Source organism: Myxocyprinus asiaticus, chromosome 6 (genome assembly GCF_019703515.2).
Source record: "Myxocyprinus asiaticus isolate MX2 ecotype Aquarium Trade chromosome 6, UBuf_Myxa_2, whole genome shotgun sequence".
Lineage (NCBI taxonomy): Eukaryota > Metazoa > Chordata > Actinopteri > Cypriniformes > Catostomidae > Myxocyprinus > Myxocyprinus asiaticus.
Genome location: NC_059349.1, coordinates 39,541,657 through 39,560,395, shown reverse-complemented (window position 1 = coordinate 39,560,395; position 18,739 = coordinate 39,541,657). Strand labels below are relative to the sequence as shown.

General features: G+C 39.2%; 1 protein-coding gene across 1 annotated transcript in view; it reads right to left on the bottom strand.

The window, feature by feature from the left end:
• Positions 1–7,482, bottom strand: part of LOC127442342 (uncharacterized) — a 219,310-nt gene extending 211,828 nt beyond the window's left edge. The window contains exon 1 of the mRNA XM_051700298.1: positions 7,385–7,482. The gene's annotated coding sequence lies outside the window, so the exon portion shown is untranslated. The remainder of the gene's footprint in view (positions 1–7,384) is intronic.
• Between the last annotated feature and the right edge of the window lie 11,257 nt (positions 7,483–18,739).

Here is an 18,739-nt window from a genome sequence, read left to right as displayed (position 1 = left end):
TGACGTTGGCCCCGCAGAGGCGTATTAATTGGCCCCAGCTGGCCAGTTGATAGCCCTGGCTCGCACTTGCCCGATAGTGGAAAAGCAGCTATTGTCAGAGTCAGTCGAAGTTTGGTTTGTAGAGTCAAATGTGACATAATTGGGGCTTCAGGCATTGTGGAAAAGTGGTCATGGAGGGTATCATATAGGTTATGTTTGGAACATTGGAAATGCTCAAGTCGTAGCTAGCATACTATTTCAGCTAGGAAAAAATAAACTGTCACTCAGTGACAACTTTTACATGGACACCAGAATGCGGCTTATTACGAGAAAGCAGCTTGTTGCCAGAAAACGGCATTCCCGTTTACATGCACTATATAAGTGACTCTTTACTCCCGTATACAAACGCTCAATCAGTAAGCAGCTTTCTCCACAGCAACGTAATTTCTCCACGACCCTTGTGTAAATAACAAACATGGCATCCTAGGAAGACTTCACTGTTTTATTCTCCATTGCTTTACTTTATTTCCAGATATTCCAGAGTTGTTGCTGTGTTTGTTTCCTTACTGCGCTGCAATAGTGGGGTTTCCCCCGTACCTAAAACTCTGTATATACACGAATGTAAGTGATGGTCGATATTTTATATTGGTATGTATAGTTTATAGTGTATGTGCTTTTCCTTTTTCCTCTGTACTTCCAGAAATGTTGATTTCTTTCCGCTGTGTTGACTTGTTGTTGGGCTTCATCCTATGACATTTGTTATCCAGTCTGTTCCATGTTCATGCACACTCCTCAAAAACCTGTAAGAATGGCGCTTATGCGTTTACATGACCACATAAGTTGCGTTCTCTGGGAGGAACGTGGGTGTGTTAAACCTCTTAATTCCTTAAATGGCGTAAGGAAATCGGCATTCTCGTGTACATTAATTTTTTTTAGAACGCTGTTTTGTGCAAAAACCCTGGAATAAACTGTTTTGTGCATGTAAATGTGGTCAGTGTTTTCTTAACTTTTTATTTGCAGAGGGGGTAAGCCATGCACATGCAGTCCCCCATTATGTATTTTGCCGCTGTTAAATAGCACTGCTGGAGACACTGCTGTCTCGTTCTACTTCCAAATAAGACCAGGGAAATTGGAGGTAACTTTGTGATGTTCATGACTGCCATCAGTTTTCTGTAGGAGGACAGCGAATAGCTGACAGCAAGTAAACAGGGTGAAGTTTAACCATCCTTCGATATGAGCCAACATGGCAACTGCGAATGACATTTCACATTTAAAATTCTGCATAGACGACCAGCCAGCCATCTCACAGTTGATTTGTGCTCTTCCAAAAAGGCAGTGCATGACTGAGTGAGGGGGAATACATCTCTGTCTATCTGTCTGTCTATCTGTCTGTCTGTCTGATAAAGCGTATGCCAGTCCATGTTGCATTGCATGTTATTCCTCTGATTGAGGGCCCTCCACAGCTATCAGTCCATCATTGTCATACAATAATTCTGCGTGTAATACCCGTCTGAGTCCCAGAGAAGCATAGAAACTGACACACTGTGTCTGCAGCAAGAGCGTGTTAAACCCACTCAACATCCTGTAGAACAGGCCAATTTAACACAGGAATAAGCCAATTATCTTCGTAGAGAAGGCAAATTTACAATAGGATTTTCACAATTCCTGTTGGATGCCTGTGTCAGGGGTTGGGCTCAGACATATTAGACCCTCTCGTGGCCACACACATATTCCCGGACAAAACAATGTCAACCTAATGCAAACATTCCTAACATCACACAGACTTTTATTTAAATGTTTACTATCTAAGACCAGGATTTAAGATGATTAGACACATTACCCAAAAGGTTATATCTTACTGGTCAGTGAGGTTTTCACAGAACATGGGGGAAACTAGGTCTAAAAGAATAAATTGTCTCTACTGAAATTTGTTTGTAAATATTTGCTTTATGTGTGAATAGACCTTACAGAGATACTTTACTTTGTACTTTAACAGCATTCTACAAACCCACTTACTGCATATCAGAAGAGACCACTTACTGCCTTTGGCACAAAAGAACCCAACTGCCTCCCACTATATTCAGAAAAAAAATTTAAATAACAAAACTGTTTGCTGTGCAGCGTAGATTTGACTTGAACATTGGGGGGGGGGGGGGTGGTTACAGTGTGAAGAATTTACATTTTTCCATTGATCGTGTTATAAATATGGTGGGGGTGTACTTGCTTGTTTTGATTATTGGGGGGGGGGGCCGGGGTGTGCCACATAATACAGAGCAGATTCTTCCAGCACGTAGGCTTTTTACCTATCATCTCCGCAAACTCTTTAAATACACAAAGATCAAAGGTATCACTTCCCCCGATTCTCTCGCATGGAGAGCTAAGGAAGTTCTTTCTCTTACTCATGTTAATACATTGCAGAGGCAGATCCCTTCAAATATATTTAAAACCATGACTAAAAGAAGCTTGTTTTAGTCAGCTAACGTATAAACTAAAAAAAAAAAAAACTATTCTCAATGTTAAATGTCAGGTCAGAAAGATGCTGAGCAATCCATTACTATGTAAAGAGAAAAATTTGATTCAGGTTGGCACAGAGAGCCCCACGTTAGCTTTAGGCTAATACTCACGTCAACTTGGTCTCTAAAGGGCCTCTTATCAAATAAACTTGTCGACTTTATTTTACACAACAACCTGTTGTAGATAGAAGCTCTTTTGAGATCTTTTGGTCCCATCACAAAAAAATTATATATTTTGTTTTTTGAAACATTTATGTGTTTGAAAAAATGTATTTATATTCTTCATTTAACAGTAAGATTTCTTTAAAGAATGACAACAAATAATATATTAGGTTTTTAATTTGCAACTATTGTAACTTAGATTAGATAGGAAACGATGGCATACAATGCCAAAACAGTAATGATTTGTGTGATATTTCCAAGGCTATCACAATTCATTGTTGCAATTTTGACAAAACCTCATCTATGTAAGCTAACTGAGAAAATTATACCACGGTGATACGGTTAAATCTGCAGAATTCACAACAACGTTTAACACATTACACAAAACTAAATGTTTAAAGGTGTTGTAAGCTATTTTTTCATGGAAATGTATGCAAAAAAAATGTCCTACTCCCTGAAAGATATTAACGAAATAAGTGTCCTGAGATATCTCACCGGTCTTTGACAGCTCTAGACTCTGTAAACAGAAAACAACAATGTGTCTGCGAAGCGTGGACAATGACGCTTTCTGCCTGTCAATCATTTTGCGCGTTCTTATAGTATTGTAGTTGCAGCGAATTATTGAGGCATAATGCGTTTTAATGCCATTTTGTTCATAACAGTTGTCAATTGAGGGCGCTACTTTACTACTGTTATTTTTAACAACCGATTCTGCTCTCAATAAAGATCATTTAGCATCTTTTGAGTTTGGGTTTTTGGAAAAAGGGGGCATGGCTAATCCAACGGCTCAGTCTCGTGGAAGTAGAACGGCTGAAATTGCTTGCAGCACCTTTAAGTTTGCAAGGTACAAAAACACAAGCCACCGTGCGGTGTAGTAAAAATGCAGCAGTGGCATAATAGGGAACATGATCACATGGGAAATCAACATGCTGGTACCAAATGTTCATGTACCCTGATTTTGCAGAATTACTGACAAGTCCCATACCCCATTTTGCATCAATTCAAGTGTGATTGCCTTTCCTTCTGGCACTTCTAGACACTGATTCAGGTCATATGGAAAATAAGAAGTAATCGCGCACACATAAACAACGGTGAGCGTGATTTGGAAGTTGCATTTATTACATTCTTCTTCCATTGACGGTTAGGTTTAGGGTTGGGGTTTGGGTTAGTGAGTAAGATTCATAAAATATGCATTCCTGTTGACTGTATTAGATCATTTACAAATAAAAATACAACTCGCTTTTGGCACCACTCTGTGGACATTTCACCCAGAAACTGAGAAGGGTATAGCTGCAGGCAGAACCCCAAAAAGGGGCGGGAGCTCCAAAACACCAGCAAAGATATAAGGAGCCCCTAACCTAACTCTTACACTTACCCTAACTGTGTGTGGAATTGATGCCCCCTTTTGGAGTTGGTGCAACCCCCTTTTAGAGTAACCACACCCTCTTTGGGATATTCTGCCTCCATATGGAGATCTCCGGCCTGCAGCTCAACCTACTTGGAGAAACTAGAGCTCACGCATGCCCATATCTTCAACAACACTTCCAGCTTTAGCCTCTGGGTGCAGTGCTTGAATTTCAGTAAACACAGAACAATTTTAGTAGCAGAACTTTCGACCTACTGCCACCAATTTCACAGTGCAATCAGTCTGGATAGGGCAAGTGACAGATCCATCTACTGGGCTGAGAAAATCTCTATCAGTGGTTTTAGGCCATCGGGCCATCTTTATTGTTGAGCCTTGAATACAAACACATTTAGACCATCTTCATCATCCCTCAATTCCTCTCGTCCTTTCTCTTGTACTCCTTGCTTGTCCTTATTGTTGTCTACAGACTCTATAGACTCTGTCTATTGCAATTCCAATGTCGTGAATATCTTGTCAGTGACAATCCCAGTATCTCTCTATTGCAATTTTCTTGTTTTAAAGAAAGCCTTTGTAACACACATAAGTCACTGAGCCAATGTCTTATGTCTACTTCAACATGGTTCCCTCCTTCTCTATCATTTTGTCTTATGTTCTCTCTCCTTCTCCATTTTTCCCTTGGTAAATGCAAGAGCTCCTTGGGTGTAAACAATTGCAAGCTTATTGCTGACACGGTTTGCTCTAGTCATGTTAAATAAAATCAGAGGATTGTTCACCTGAACTGCAAGCTGCTTCCTGCCTGGCCCATTTTGTAACATTAAACCTCCCCTTACTGAAGCTTAGCCAAGCTGAAAGGGATTTTGTGCATCACACAAAATGCATATACACAGGCTAAAAACAAACAATCATTAAAAAAACTCCTTTGGTATCTAGGTCCTTTTGTTAAAACAAAATCCTTCAAAGGAGCAAAATGCTTTTCATTTGGTAGCAGAAATTCACACACAGATAATTAAAAGAAAGGATAAAATGAAAAAATGAAGAAAGACATGCATATTGACATCATATGCCCAAACAAAATACTAGCTGAAATGTAGTTGGGAGTGCAAGGTGTTTGATGGAGTCATAAATACAAACACTTCATTCTTTCTGGGCCCATCCATTGCAGTAGACACATCAGAGTTTTAAATTGGGCTCCATGCAGATAAGACAGAAAAGTCTGTCATCAATCTGATGTGTCCATAGACTCGCATTTCTGGGACTTTCCTTTCTTTATCTCTTGAGTCGCACTAATCCCCCTTTCTTTCCCGATATGATACTTGAACACAGGGTATAAACCAATACTGATTAAAAATGCACTTTCAGATTGCGTTGCACCAGGTTGATGTCATTCAAGGCAAAATGGCCTTAGTTCTCATGTGTGTCGTAAACAAATGCGACACGAGCACAGGGGAAGATATTTCTTGAAGTAAAAGATCGGGTGCATCCCTTTTTTTTTTTTTTTTTTTTTTTTTACCTCACCACTCTTCTTGTTTTGTTTTTTCTCTTTGTTTTCTATGTGCTTGACCCTTTTTTAAACTTATTTTCTGCTCCTCCTCAAGTGCTAATAAATCTGTATCTATAATAGTTTCTCTTTTTCCATCCTCTGCTTATAATTTTTCTTGGCTCAGCCCATGGCAACAGGCAAAGGCAAGGCATGAAATGTTTAAACTCTTGTGTTCAGTAATGAGAAAAGGCCTGGAAGTTGATTTTAGTGGGAGCCTGGAGGTGTTGTAACACAGTTGTTCTGTTTAAACACTCCCCAACACTTTGTGTCACAATTACTGTATATCCAACACTACAAACCATTAACCAGCCAGCAGGTACTGTATATCTTCATGGCGTAACACTAAACTAACCACACACCTTTAATTTTGGCAATTTGCTGATTAATGCAAGCTTGATCATTTAGACAAAGGAGAAACAGTAGCACTATACCATAAGGTTGTATTCATTAACATAATCTTACAATTTCTACATATGCCTACTAATATGTTTCCCATTAAAAGTTGTATGGGGGGTCATGCATGTATTGTGTCCCTCTATTAATACTGTATTAATTTATTACCTAAAATATTTAAAACCTTTTTTTTTTTTTTTTTTTTTTTTTTTTTTGCTTGAATGTGGCTGTGGTACTTCAGACCATTTCTTTCTTACTGGTTAAGTGACAACAAGAAAATGCTCAACAGGATCAAGGATGTTTCATCTAACCTGAGAAACCTCCATCCACTGTCTTCGTTATTAAGTAGAGATGGAAAACGCATGTACACATTTAAAGACACACAAACACAGTTCACAACATGCCCAGACACCCACGAACACTGGTGACACACATGAGATACAATCACAACGCAGCTCACAATCCAAACACGCATCAGATACTTCTCTCAAAAACCACGGGTAATGAGCACAGCGAGCAAATCTACCCACAGCCAACGAGCTGGAATCAGCATTAGAAATAAACACAAACATAAAAAAGCTGTCCTGCTATTAGGACATTTGCGCGAGTAACATATTTTGGAAAACGCATGGCACGAGCAGCAGTGCGTACGTCCCAGACCTGCACGCTCTCGCGACTTACTTTGCGCATAAAAACATTATTAGCTATTCAAATGAGTGTCGTCAATGAAGGGACACAGTCCAGTTTGCCGTCATTAAGGACGCTCTGACCCACTAAAGACATCGGTAAAACATGTCTCGCGCACACCAGGGTATACGTGTCTGTTGCTGCCCCGCGCGGATCACTGAACGGCGACAGACAGACAGAAGCGCGCACCGTCTGCTCAAACTCAGTGCGCGCTCAGTGATGTGGAAGGTCTGCGTCTCCTAAGAGTGAGTCCCGAAATTAATAACTCATACTCGTATATATCACAACACCACCGCTGCTCACTTATTTTGCACGGACAGCATGCATACCTTATCCAGTTAGCGCATACTCCCTCGGTACTTTCACCTGACAATGTTGGATGGTCTAAACATTGTTAACAAAATCAAACAGCGAACTTTGGATAGAAATGAATGATAGAATGAATGCATACAGGCGCATGTAAACTGAAAAAAGACAATGGTGTTTCTCTGTTATTGGTAGGTATTTACAACCAAAAACAATCAACTAAGAAAAACACTTTATAATGTACTTAATAAATGCATTTCAAATAAATCCTTTGTACGACACACATGACTGTTTATTTCATATTCGAAGAGTCAAAATGAGACCCTAAAATATAAAAGAGATAGAGCTTCTGTCTTCAAACATTGCTTTGATACCTCTATGTACATTCTGCCCGTTTCTCAGGGCGTGTGATCATGAAAAAAAGAAATGAATTTTTACCTTTTAATTGCGATCTTAATGTGTTGACTTTCCCGCGCTGAGTGAGTCTGTCGGTGTTCAATGACAAGCTCGGAGTCAAATATGAACAGGGCAAACGCTGTTATCGCATCTCTCTCTCTCTCTCTCTCTCTCTCTCTCTCTCTCTCTCTCTCTCTCTCTCTCTCTCTCTCTCTCATAATAAAACGACTGTTTTAAAATCCCTCATCACGTACTCTCTCCTCTCTCCGTCCTCAGTCTGCAGCCTATCACAACAATCATGATAACTATCTCTTACATAAATATAATTTATAATAACATACATTCTTATAATTTCGGTATCATTACAGTTAATACCATCATTACTCCCTTATTAAGGTAATAAACTATCAATCTCGAAACAGTAATTTAATTTTCCACACACATTTAAATATTTTCTGTTAGGCAACACAGCGCCTAGTATGTGAGTCCAATATTAAAAAGACTATCCTTCCTCCATTATAGAAACATTTTGAAGTCCATGAAACGTCAAAGCATAAAAGTACGTATTTATTCACCGGAAAAGGACTGTTTTCTCTCCATTTAGTGTTGCTGCCAAGACTTTGTGTGTGAGAGTGTATGCAAGTCTTGTGTATCTGTTGGGCTTTGATGGGCACTGTTGTTCAGTCCTTCTCCTTTTTTTTTTTTTTTTTTTACCCACGTCGTCCTTCAGCCTCTGAGTATCACCTCAATTACACCTGACAATCCTTTAAAAGCATTGTTGGATATCTTCACAACAGCACAGGGATTAAGCATTTTAATGTTGTCAGACACTTATGATGTAGCATATAAGATAATGACATTCTAATGGCAACATCAGCCGAGTCCGTTATTCAGGAATTTTCCAGCTGAGTACAAAAGCACGTTCAGAAAGAATTGAGGCATCTTAAGCCAGGCGCACACTACAAGACTAAACTCGATGCCTTTTGATGTTTTAAGTCTGCGACAGACACCCGTCGCCAACGCTCTTAGTGCACACTTTTGAGACACGCTGGGACTAGTCTACGATACATTTCAAACTTCATCATGTGTGCGCACCAACAAATGCGAGAGGTCTTCTCAAGCACTGTCTTATACATATTTTTCATCTCTTTTTCTTTTTTCCCATTCCGTGCAAATTTGTGCAAAAACAACCCTTTGTTTTTTAACATGTCAAGAATCAACTCACGTTATATGCGTAAGGTTGTGTGAGAGCGAATTTCAGGATCTTACCTACAGCTGGAGACCATACAGACTGATCTCACTGTTAATTCAGCGACAGTAGGTCGAATGCTTTGGAACGATATTGGTCTGTGCTTACCGAAATTTGAAACACTGCCTCCAGTGGCCAAAGCTGAAAGTGTTGTTGAACATATGGGCCAGTGTGAGCTCCAGTTTCCAGGTGAAATGTCCACAGAGTGTCTTGTAATTGATGCTGGTGCAGGTCAGATGTTTTCTCTTTCCCTCCACTGTTCAGAATGTAGGGGCTGTCTAGCCAATTGACTTGGTTAAATTGCTCCATAGTGCTTTAAAACAGAAAATTCTCATGCAAAATTTAAATGGATGCGCCACGATATCGAGGGAAGTCCGATTTATTACGCATGTGAGCCGCTCTGCGCTATCCTGTCACCGGAGCTTGCATTTTGAGGGAAGCCGATTGACGCAAGCACACAGATATAACAGAGCGCAACTTCAGGCTTCAATCACTCCGCGCACATCCGTGTCCCACATGAGAAGCATATTTAGTGCTTATCAAGTGAGATGAATAAGGTTGTTACATTGCCTGAAGAAAATGTGCACGGACATGGCTGGCATTAGTGTGTCAAAATAAAGGTACATCTTAAAAAATATACATCGATGTTTGTGTGTTGCATCGATGGCATCACATTGTTGGTTATTTGATCGATGCATCGATCCAGATTGATGGATTGTTACACCCCTAGTGGCAATAATATCAAACATGCTTAAAAATACCACAGCATCTGTGAAAGCTCAAGACTGACTCAGATCACCTTGCTGAACTGTGCATACTTAATGAGCATCGCCGACCATAACAAGCACCAATTTGGCTGCGATCCAGGGTTTTGTTGCAGACCTCAAAAATCTGTCTGCGACAGTAAAATCCAACCAAAAATCGTGTAGTGAGGGTATGGCTTTAGTCTACATCGAACAGATTGATGAACTCTTATGTCTGCCACTATAATGCAATGCCTTTGAATTATCTGAACTATTATATTTATTATTTATTATATTTATAATTATTTTGATTATTCTGTATTGATTTATCTTTATTTGGGGGCCTTTTTCAGCAAATATTGATATATGCGATTAATAGTGATTAATTCAATTTATTAATTGCTGTATGACATAATGAATTCAATTAAAAAATTTTATTCGATTCACAGCCCTAATATTTTATTAACCATACGCCCAAACCCCAACCCTAAACCTAACCATCAGTCAGTGGCGAATTCTCAGGGCCAGCAAAGCCTTCTCTGCTGGCCTAACTTGCCAAATAAATAAATATTTTTCATCCTTTCATTCTCAATCACCTTTTTGCCTATGTATTTTTAATTGCTTTCCACTCTTAATTAATCTACAAACAAATACAGAAAAACTAAAAGTTTATCCAGTCAGAATTTATTCCTTGATGCTTACAAGCAAAATGTGACAACTGTTTCACAAATCACATGCCCAAAGCAACGCCTGAGTTTGAGCTCCACCCCGTCAGACCTTCAGAATTTCTTCAGAATCCCTCAACAGTGCAAATGAATGCGGATCTAATGTCAGATTGTCAGATTCATCAGCCAATCAGATTGATTTATTTGATCTTGGTGGGTGTAATCTTTAGGATATGTCCCAGTTGAGGCCTTCTAGCTGGCCTTGAGTGACGCAATCACGCTTTAAGTGATGACTTAATTCAAGAGCGAAAAGCACAAGATCTTGCTGACGAGTCGTCTGTCACTGCTGTTATTGCCGTTGAGAAAGAGATCCTTATGGATTTAAAAACACGAGATGTTCTGCATGACCGTGTGATTGCTTAATTTATTAAACAGGAGAGAAGGACTGATTTTCACCTCAAGTAAATTGGTAAGTGCTTTTTGCATTGTTATAGCAACATCAGGAGTTTTCTAAGTGTAAATTAGACTGCTTGAGCATTCAGTGTCAGATCAAGTTTTGAAAAGTAGTGCTGCGTTCCATTGAACTCAGAAAGTCGGATTTTCCAACTTCCTACTAGGAAAAGTGCAATGGAATGCATCTTGAAGTCAGAACTACAACTTGTAGGCTCGTGCAGAAATTCTCAACTCCGATTTCGCCGAGATATGTGATATCACACAAACATGTTGACACTCAGGGAGATATAAAAAGTTAGAGATAAACATTTACTTTATTAAGTAATATAGATAAATTAGTTTGTTTCCATATTACATGATATTAAAGCTTGTTTAACAAATGCCTGCAGAAACAGGTGTATAAAACATGGTAAATTACAATCTCTTTTGCTGATCATAAACCTGAAGCACAAATGCTAGAGCTGCAGCATTGTTTATTAGTTGGGTTGCTAGGAGACATCTATAATGAGAGTCAAACCCCTGCTAAGCTAACGGGAGCATTGCAGTTCCGAATATCGGGGAATGAAATGCATTTATGGTCGTAGATCAAGTAGGAATATCCCACATTCAACTTGAATGGAACGCAGCATAACCGTGTACCCTGACGAAACGAAATTTATTGCAAGCAACATTTAAATCGCAAATATTATTAGACAGATTTTTCCAGGTATTATAGACCTCCTTGGTAGATTCATATGAAAAATTATGATTTTTGAATGTCTGTTCGGGAGACGTTCATTTCACAAAACAGTCATGCTGCATTTAAAATTAGGCTTGCTTGAGCATTAAGTGTCGTTTCAAGTTCTGGCTTTCGTGCGTGGATGTGTTTTTAAAATGTCAATTGGTATTACTAGGCGACATAATGTATGATGCCCAAAGGCATAGGGTGTCTTATTCATTGTGAAACTGTGTTTTCTTAATGGCATGAATCACACTGAAGGCCTGGATGTAAAATGCACGGCCCGCCACTGCCATCAGTGAAGTAAAAATGTAATCTTAGAGGGAATATGTAACCTCCAAATCACACTCATCATTGATTATGTGAATCTGTGTACTTCCTAGTTTCCATGGGACCAGAACCCACGTCTTTGGCTGCAGTAGCGCCACGACAACAAGTAAACACATTTGAAATTATCCAAAAAACTTGGCAAAATGGGGTTGATTTCAGGGTACTGGAACATTCGTTGGCTAGCAACATGCCTATTTCCTGTATGATCATGATTGAGAATGATCCTATTCTGTGCAAAGCATTGCAAAAACAACCGCAAACTCTTCCTCCATGTTATTTGTTGATATGTCATCAAGAATTTACTCTAATGAGTCTATGTGCTTGACTTTGTGTAAGAACAAATTTTCGCAACTGGTGCATTCAAGGAACTAATTTGTTCAGTTTTTATGTTCCTTGGGATTAGAACCCATTATATTGGCATTGCTGGCCATGCTCTACTAGTTGAGGTACAGGAAATGTGTGCAATGCAACGAGTTTCAGTCTTGTAGAGAGCACTTGGAATAACTGCCAGGAAAATGAGATAAAACTGCTGATGTCCCCCGTTCTCTGTCTCCAACATGCATGTTTTCTCTTTCCACCTGACTACCTGTTGGCTGTCAATGCCAATACTGAGGCTTCCCCCATAAGGCCTCCTTATGTTCATCTCCTGCTGACATTTACCATTTGAGGTCCTGTCCTAAGCAGCATCTACACTGTGCCAGACAATAACACGCTGACTCCCTCCACATTTGTGCAAGCGCGTGGGTGTGTGGACGTGTTTGATCTACCGACGGTTTGTTGTTGAGAGGGTGACACTTTCAAAAAGTTTTGTGCATGTGTGCTAGTGAGAAGGATTATTTGCGTTAGCACAGTAGGTTTCTAAATAATAAATGCACTGGTGCGGACCTCTGAGAAATATTTTTCTCCTATTTTTCCTCCTAACCAACAGCTATCGTGCCCTCTTTGGATATGTTTCTCGACTGACTGCTCTTCTGATGTTGACCAGTAAGAGAGGAGCAGAGAAACACACGTACTCACCCCTTCGTTTACCCCAGTCAAGGCAGATGAGATTTTCATCGCCTCCAACACACTTAAACACACTGACCTGTCTCTTGACCCTTCTCAGCTCTCAAACAGGGCCAGGGCACGCCGATGACAGCAGAATCAGAGGTCATTTGGTCAAATCCCCTCTGTACTACCATTCTGCCGTAGTTGCTCCTGGAAAGTGATGATGCTTTCATGTTAAAGGGATAGTTCACCCAAAAATGAAAATTCTGTAACTATTTACTCGCCCTCATTTCATTCCAAACTAATACGATTTTCTATCTTCTGTGAATTCTTGTAATATACCGGACGAACCATATGGACAACTTTTATAATACTTGTATGGTGCTTTTTTATCATTTGGGAGATTAACGGCCTCAGTCCTCATTCACTTTTGTTATATGCAGCCAGGATATTCTTCAAAAACTCACCTTTTGTGTTCCACAGAAAAAAAGTAATACGGGTTTGGAACAACATTAGAGTGAATACATAATGACAGAACTGACAGAATGACAGAATGAAGTAATTTTTGGGTGCATGATTCATTTATAATCAAATCTTTCATTACATTTTCTTTTAGGGAGGAGATAAAAGCTATTGCATGCTTAAAAGTAATAAAAGCAATCGTCTTGTAGCTACAAACTATCCTTCATATTATCTGCTACACAATCAGTTCATGGTAATAATAAAAAGAGCACTGGTAATCCTCATTAACTGAGCCAAGAGAACAATCTGGAGATATGAGAAATTATTTTACAATTGTTTAGCTAAATATTTAGAGGTGGAGGCACATGGAACATGTTTTTAGAAAACAGTAAAACATTAAAGTACTGATAAATGTTAGAAGTCTCGTCTTTGTACTATGCCTTGACCTCTTGTTCTTGCTGTGTGAGAACATTTTCAACAAATTAGCTGCTAAAGATATTGTGTATGTAGTCATCATCAAAAGAGGCCAATTTAAGGTGTATTCAAGATTTAGGCTGCCTAGAATAAATTGTAGGTCTTTTAGAAAGATCATTATTTTGATATTTTTAAAAGTTTACCAAACCGAGAGGGGCCTGGGTAGCTCAGCGAGTATTGACACTGACTACCACCCCTGGAGTTGCGAGTTCAAATCCAGGGTGTGCTGGGAGACTCCAGCCAGGTCTCCTAAGCAACCAAATTGGCCTGGTTGCTAGGGAGGGTAGAGTCACACAGGGTAACATCCTCGTGGTCGCGATTAAGTGGTTCTCGCTCTCAAAGGGGTGCGTGGTAAATTGTGCGTGGATCGCGGAGAGTAGCATGAGCCTCCATATGCTGAGAATCTCCGCGGTGACATGCACAACGAGCCACGTGATAAGATGCACGGACTGACGTCTCAGAAGCGGAGGCAACTGAGACTTGTCCTCCGCCACCCGGATTGAAGTGAGTAACCACGCCACCACAAGGGCCTAGTAAGTAATGGGAATTGGGCATTCCAAAATTGGGGAGAATTTTTTTTTTTTTTAAGTTTACCAAACCGTGAGTTCTGAGACTTGTTACTTCAAACCCTCTCCTTTCTTTCCCTCTAGCATAATATGTCTTCTCACTTCAGATTTTTACATCCGTCCCTTCTCTCTGCCTCCTCATTTCTGTGCCTTTTACCCAATTCTTGTTCTCACATTCACCTTTTTGATTTTTGACTGTTCAGTGAATTAACTTTTAAGCAATAGTTCACCCAAGAATTGTCATTATTTACTCACCATAATGCTGTTCCAAACCCACATTACTTTCTTTCTTTTTTTTCTTAGTCTGTCTTTTTAATACAATGGCAGTGGATGCTTCCTCACTTTAAAGCCTAAAAAGAACCCAAAGGTAAGGTAAAAGCAGACACTAAAATGTGTCTAATGCCTATTCAAAGTCTTCAGAAATCATGCAATAGGATTTTGTAAAAAAAAAACAACAACCCACAATTTGTCATTTTGCAGGGCTCCAGACTGCGACTAAAATGGTCACAAATGTTACCAAAAATAATTGCGACAATAATTTAAAATCTAGTCAACATTGGCGACAGTCGGGTTGTGCACGTTCATATGTGGTTTCGTCAGATATCATCTTGTAAGTTATTGAATACATCTTTATAGCATGCACAACCAGTGTGTCTTGCGCTGCTTTTCACCCGTTCTGTTGTAATGAGCTCGTCGCACAGCACACAACAACAAACCCAGTGCGAGAGAGTCGTGAACAAATGACTCTTTTGAACCGGGTCTTTTTCATGAAACACCCGAAAAGAACTGAGGCTTAGTGATGGGTCGTTCATGAATGAGTCGTTCATTTTGAACTAATCTTTTATGCGACTCAGAAGAACGAGTAGTCTCAGAGAGTGATTCGTTCATTTTGTGTTGGCCGTGCATGCGCATTGCGCAACGTCCGTTCGTTTGTTATGTGAAAACCGCATAGGCGCTGTACAGGAAACAGAAATTATTAGTTCACCTTTCAACTCTTTGGTCTGAGTCATTCGTTCTTTTGTCACATGTATATGTGCCATATACGCTATGCACTGCTGACACAGGAAACAGAAATGATTAGTTCACCTCTCGAGTCTTCTTGTGCAAGTCGTTCGTTCTTTAGCGTATACGGCTGTCACGTGACAAAAGAACGAACGACTCGGACAAGAAGATTCCAGAGGTGAACTAATCTTTCTGTTTCTCATAATTTGTCCGTGGCTGCATTATCATTTTTTGCTTATTGGGACTATAATCAAAGTTTGCATAAGTAGACGTGTTGGGGGGGATTTGGCTATTGAAAATGTAACATTTTAATTTAATTCTGCTCAAATGATCGAAATGACTTGAATAAAGATTCATTCATTTTGCTGAACGAGACTCAAAGATCCAAGTCAGTAAAATGATCTGATCTTCATCACTACCGAGGATGTGAACTCAGGAGCTCAAGTTAGCAGTTTGAAACAGTCACTTTCTCAGCGAATCATCTGTCAGTATGTTCGCAACTGGGAGCGCAGACATTTCAAATTAGCAGTCCCAAGTGTATTTCATGCTTCTTTATAATTAAAAGTCCTGCACCACATACAGTATATATGAGATCCAGCTTGACACTTAGGACAACTGAAGGACTCATACACAACTATTACACAAGGTGCAAACATTCATTGATGCTCAAGAAGGAAACACACTACTATATGCATACTATGCTTTATGTAAATATCTGCTTATGTAGATTCTGAAGGGCAGTACTAAATAAAAAAATATATCCCTTATATTTGTATAAATTATGAAAGGGGTGTGAACATTGATGAGACAAAACGGGAATGCAAACTTACGTATCTTCTCAACTATATATACTGTTTATTAAACCTCCGATTAATGGGTTATCAGTCTTCCTTTTCTTCTGCTTTCTATCTTGTTTCTGAACAACAATCTAAATCTAGCAGTTATATGATTTGTTGACTAAAAATAGCCATTTGGCTCCTTAATGTTTCAGTTAAGGAGCCAATGGCTCCTAAGTCATTTTTTAGTCTGGAGCCCTGTTTTGCATTGAAGATCTGTCCATTTCACCCAATGTTAATTCTTTAAAATGTTAAACATTTTTTGACTGTTGTTTGTACATCTAAGTGATATAACCTTAAAGGGATAGTTCACCCAAAAATGAAAATTCTCTCATCATTTACTCACCCTCATTCCATCCCAGATGTGTATCACTTTCTTTCATCTGCTGAACACAAAGATTTAGGTCCATACAATGCAAGTGAATGGTCTCCAGAACTTTAAAGATCCAAAAAGCATATAAAGGCAGCATAAAATTAATCAATAAGACTCCAGTGGTTAAATATATATCTTCAGAAGTGATATGATAGGTGTGGGTGAGAAACAGATCAATAAGTTCTTTTTTACTATCAATCTCCACTTTCACTTTCACATACTCCTTCTTTTGTTTTTGGCGATTAGTATTCTTTGTGCATAAAAAATACTTAAATATTGATCTGTTTCTCACCCACCCCTATCATATCGCTTCTAATGATATGGATTTAACCACTGGAGTTGCGTGGATTACTTTTATGCCGCCTTTATGTGATTTTGGGACCTTTAAAGTTCTGGCCATTATTCACTTGCATTGTATGGACTACAGAGCTGAGATATTTTTCTAAAAATATTAATTAAGTCACAAACCTGGGATGACATGAGGTTGAGTAAATGGTGAGATAATTTTTTTATTTTTGGGTGATCTCTCTCTTTAAAGGAATAGTTCACCCCAAAATTAAAGTTCTGTCATTATTTTCTCACCATAATGTTTATCCAAACCCGTATTACTTTTTTCCAATATAGTCAGTCTTTTCAATACAATAGCAGTGGTAGATAGTGCCTCACTTTAAAGCTTTAAAAAAGTTTCATGAATGTAGTTCATATTAATTGTGCATCATATTCAAAGTCTTCTGAAGGCATACAATAGGTTTGCGTGAGAAACAACCTGCAATCAGTCAATCAATCAATCAATGAATACTTTATTGCCAAACAACATAGTTGTCTGGAATTTTTCCCGGTGAGCTCACAACAATAACAACATAAAATAAAGAGAAAAAAAAAGAGTCATGTTTCTGTAAAAATCTTGATGTCCATTACACATTAGTGACCACTATCACAGTAATTCAAAGTGGCTTGCCTGTTCATGCGAGAACTTGCGTTTGGTGCTAAAAACATTAATTGAAACATCTTTTGTGTCATGCATAAGAAAGCAAGTCATACGGTTTTGGAGTTTTGGATCAACATGAGGGTGAGTAATTTATGACAGAAGTTTTATTTTTAAGTGAACTATCCCTTTAGATTTTTGTAATTTCTAAGGATATAGCCAATTATAGCCATGTAACATTATATTTAAAAGCATTCATCATTAACAATAAATAAACAGCAAACGGACAGCTAAATGTCAACAAAAACCTATTAAAATAAATGTCACATTTAGCTTCATTATTTAGTGGAGTGAAACCGCTTCATGATGGTGTTAAGAAGAGCAGAGGGAGAATTGCTTACTGTTCTACAAGCTTTTTGCTAACATATTTTTTTCCACTTCAAAGCTTAAGATACATATTCACACTAAATAAATAATTAAATCACTTGGTAAAAAAAAACACTTAGTATCAACTTTATTTTATGCATTTAGGTTTTCATCTGTTTGTAAATGGAGCAGATTGGCTGGCAGATTAAATGTATAGATAAGTCTGTTAACTTTTGAGTGATTTTACATGCATCAAAAACTTAAGCCTCAACTTCTTCCTATACCTACATCTGAGTCTCTGGGACCCCTTCGAACACTTCAAACATCTGACACACATACACCCACTTACACAGGCCAATCTGATCTTTTCATTCCTACTCGTATGAATTTTATCCATGCAGCTCTTTCTCTCTCTCTCTCTCTCTCAAGCACTCCCTCCTCTTCTCATCTCCCTTCCTTTCCTCCTCCTACCAGATGGCTGACCCATCTGCTCCCTCTTTCTCGCTATCCCTGCCTTTACCTCCATCTCCATCTCTCCTGATACCCCTCGGCTTTTGGAGTTTAGGTCCAAACCACATAGTTCATACATTTTATAAATGTCAAAGTCACACCAAATTAACCCCAAGGTTATACATAGACACCGCAGCCTCAAGTAGGGGAGAAAGAGAAAGCAAGCAAAAATAATCTATGTTTTCAATCTCATAGTGCTATCTCAGGCTCCCCTTGTGCTGGGTCGTGTTGCATATTTCAAGCAGTGTGTTGGTTATATGCTGATTTGATCACAGTGAGGTTCCCTTTTGATTCAGTTCATTCGACATTTCTGTAAGCACTATGATGAAGTGTCCTTCACATAACCTTTACGAAACCCTTATACAATCACGCCAATCTTCAATGGTGTCTTAGCCCCGCCTCTTTAGGTGCGCAGTAGGCCTATATAAGCAGGCGCTCAGTCACCATTTCTTCAGAATTTTCTTCCTTCAAGACCCTTTCTGCTTCACCATCAATATACATTTACAGCGGACAGAACTTCCCAGCAAGACGCGAACAGGACGACTCGTCGCCTGTACTCAGCGCCTGCATCGAGAGGCTTTCAGCTCCCCTGTGTGTTCTGGTGAAGAGTTCTCCACATTGCCGTCAAAGACGCTCTGGGTGAACAGGTTCTTCGCTTCAGATGCTCGTCAATGGTATATGCTGCGCATCAGCAAAACTCCAACCTGCTTCCCACAGCGCTCCGGCTGGAGTTACTGT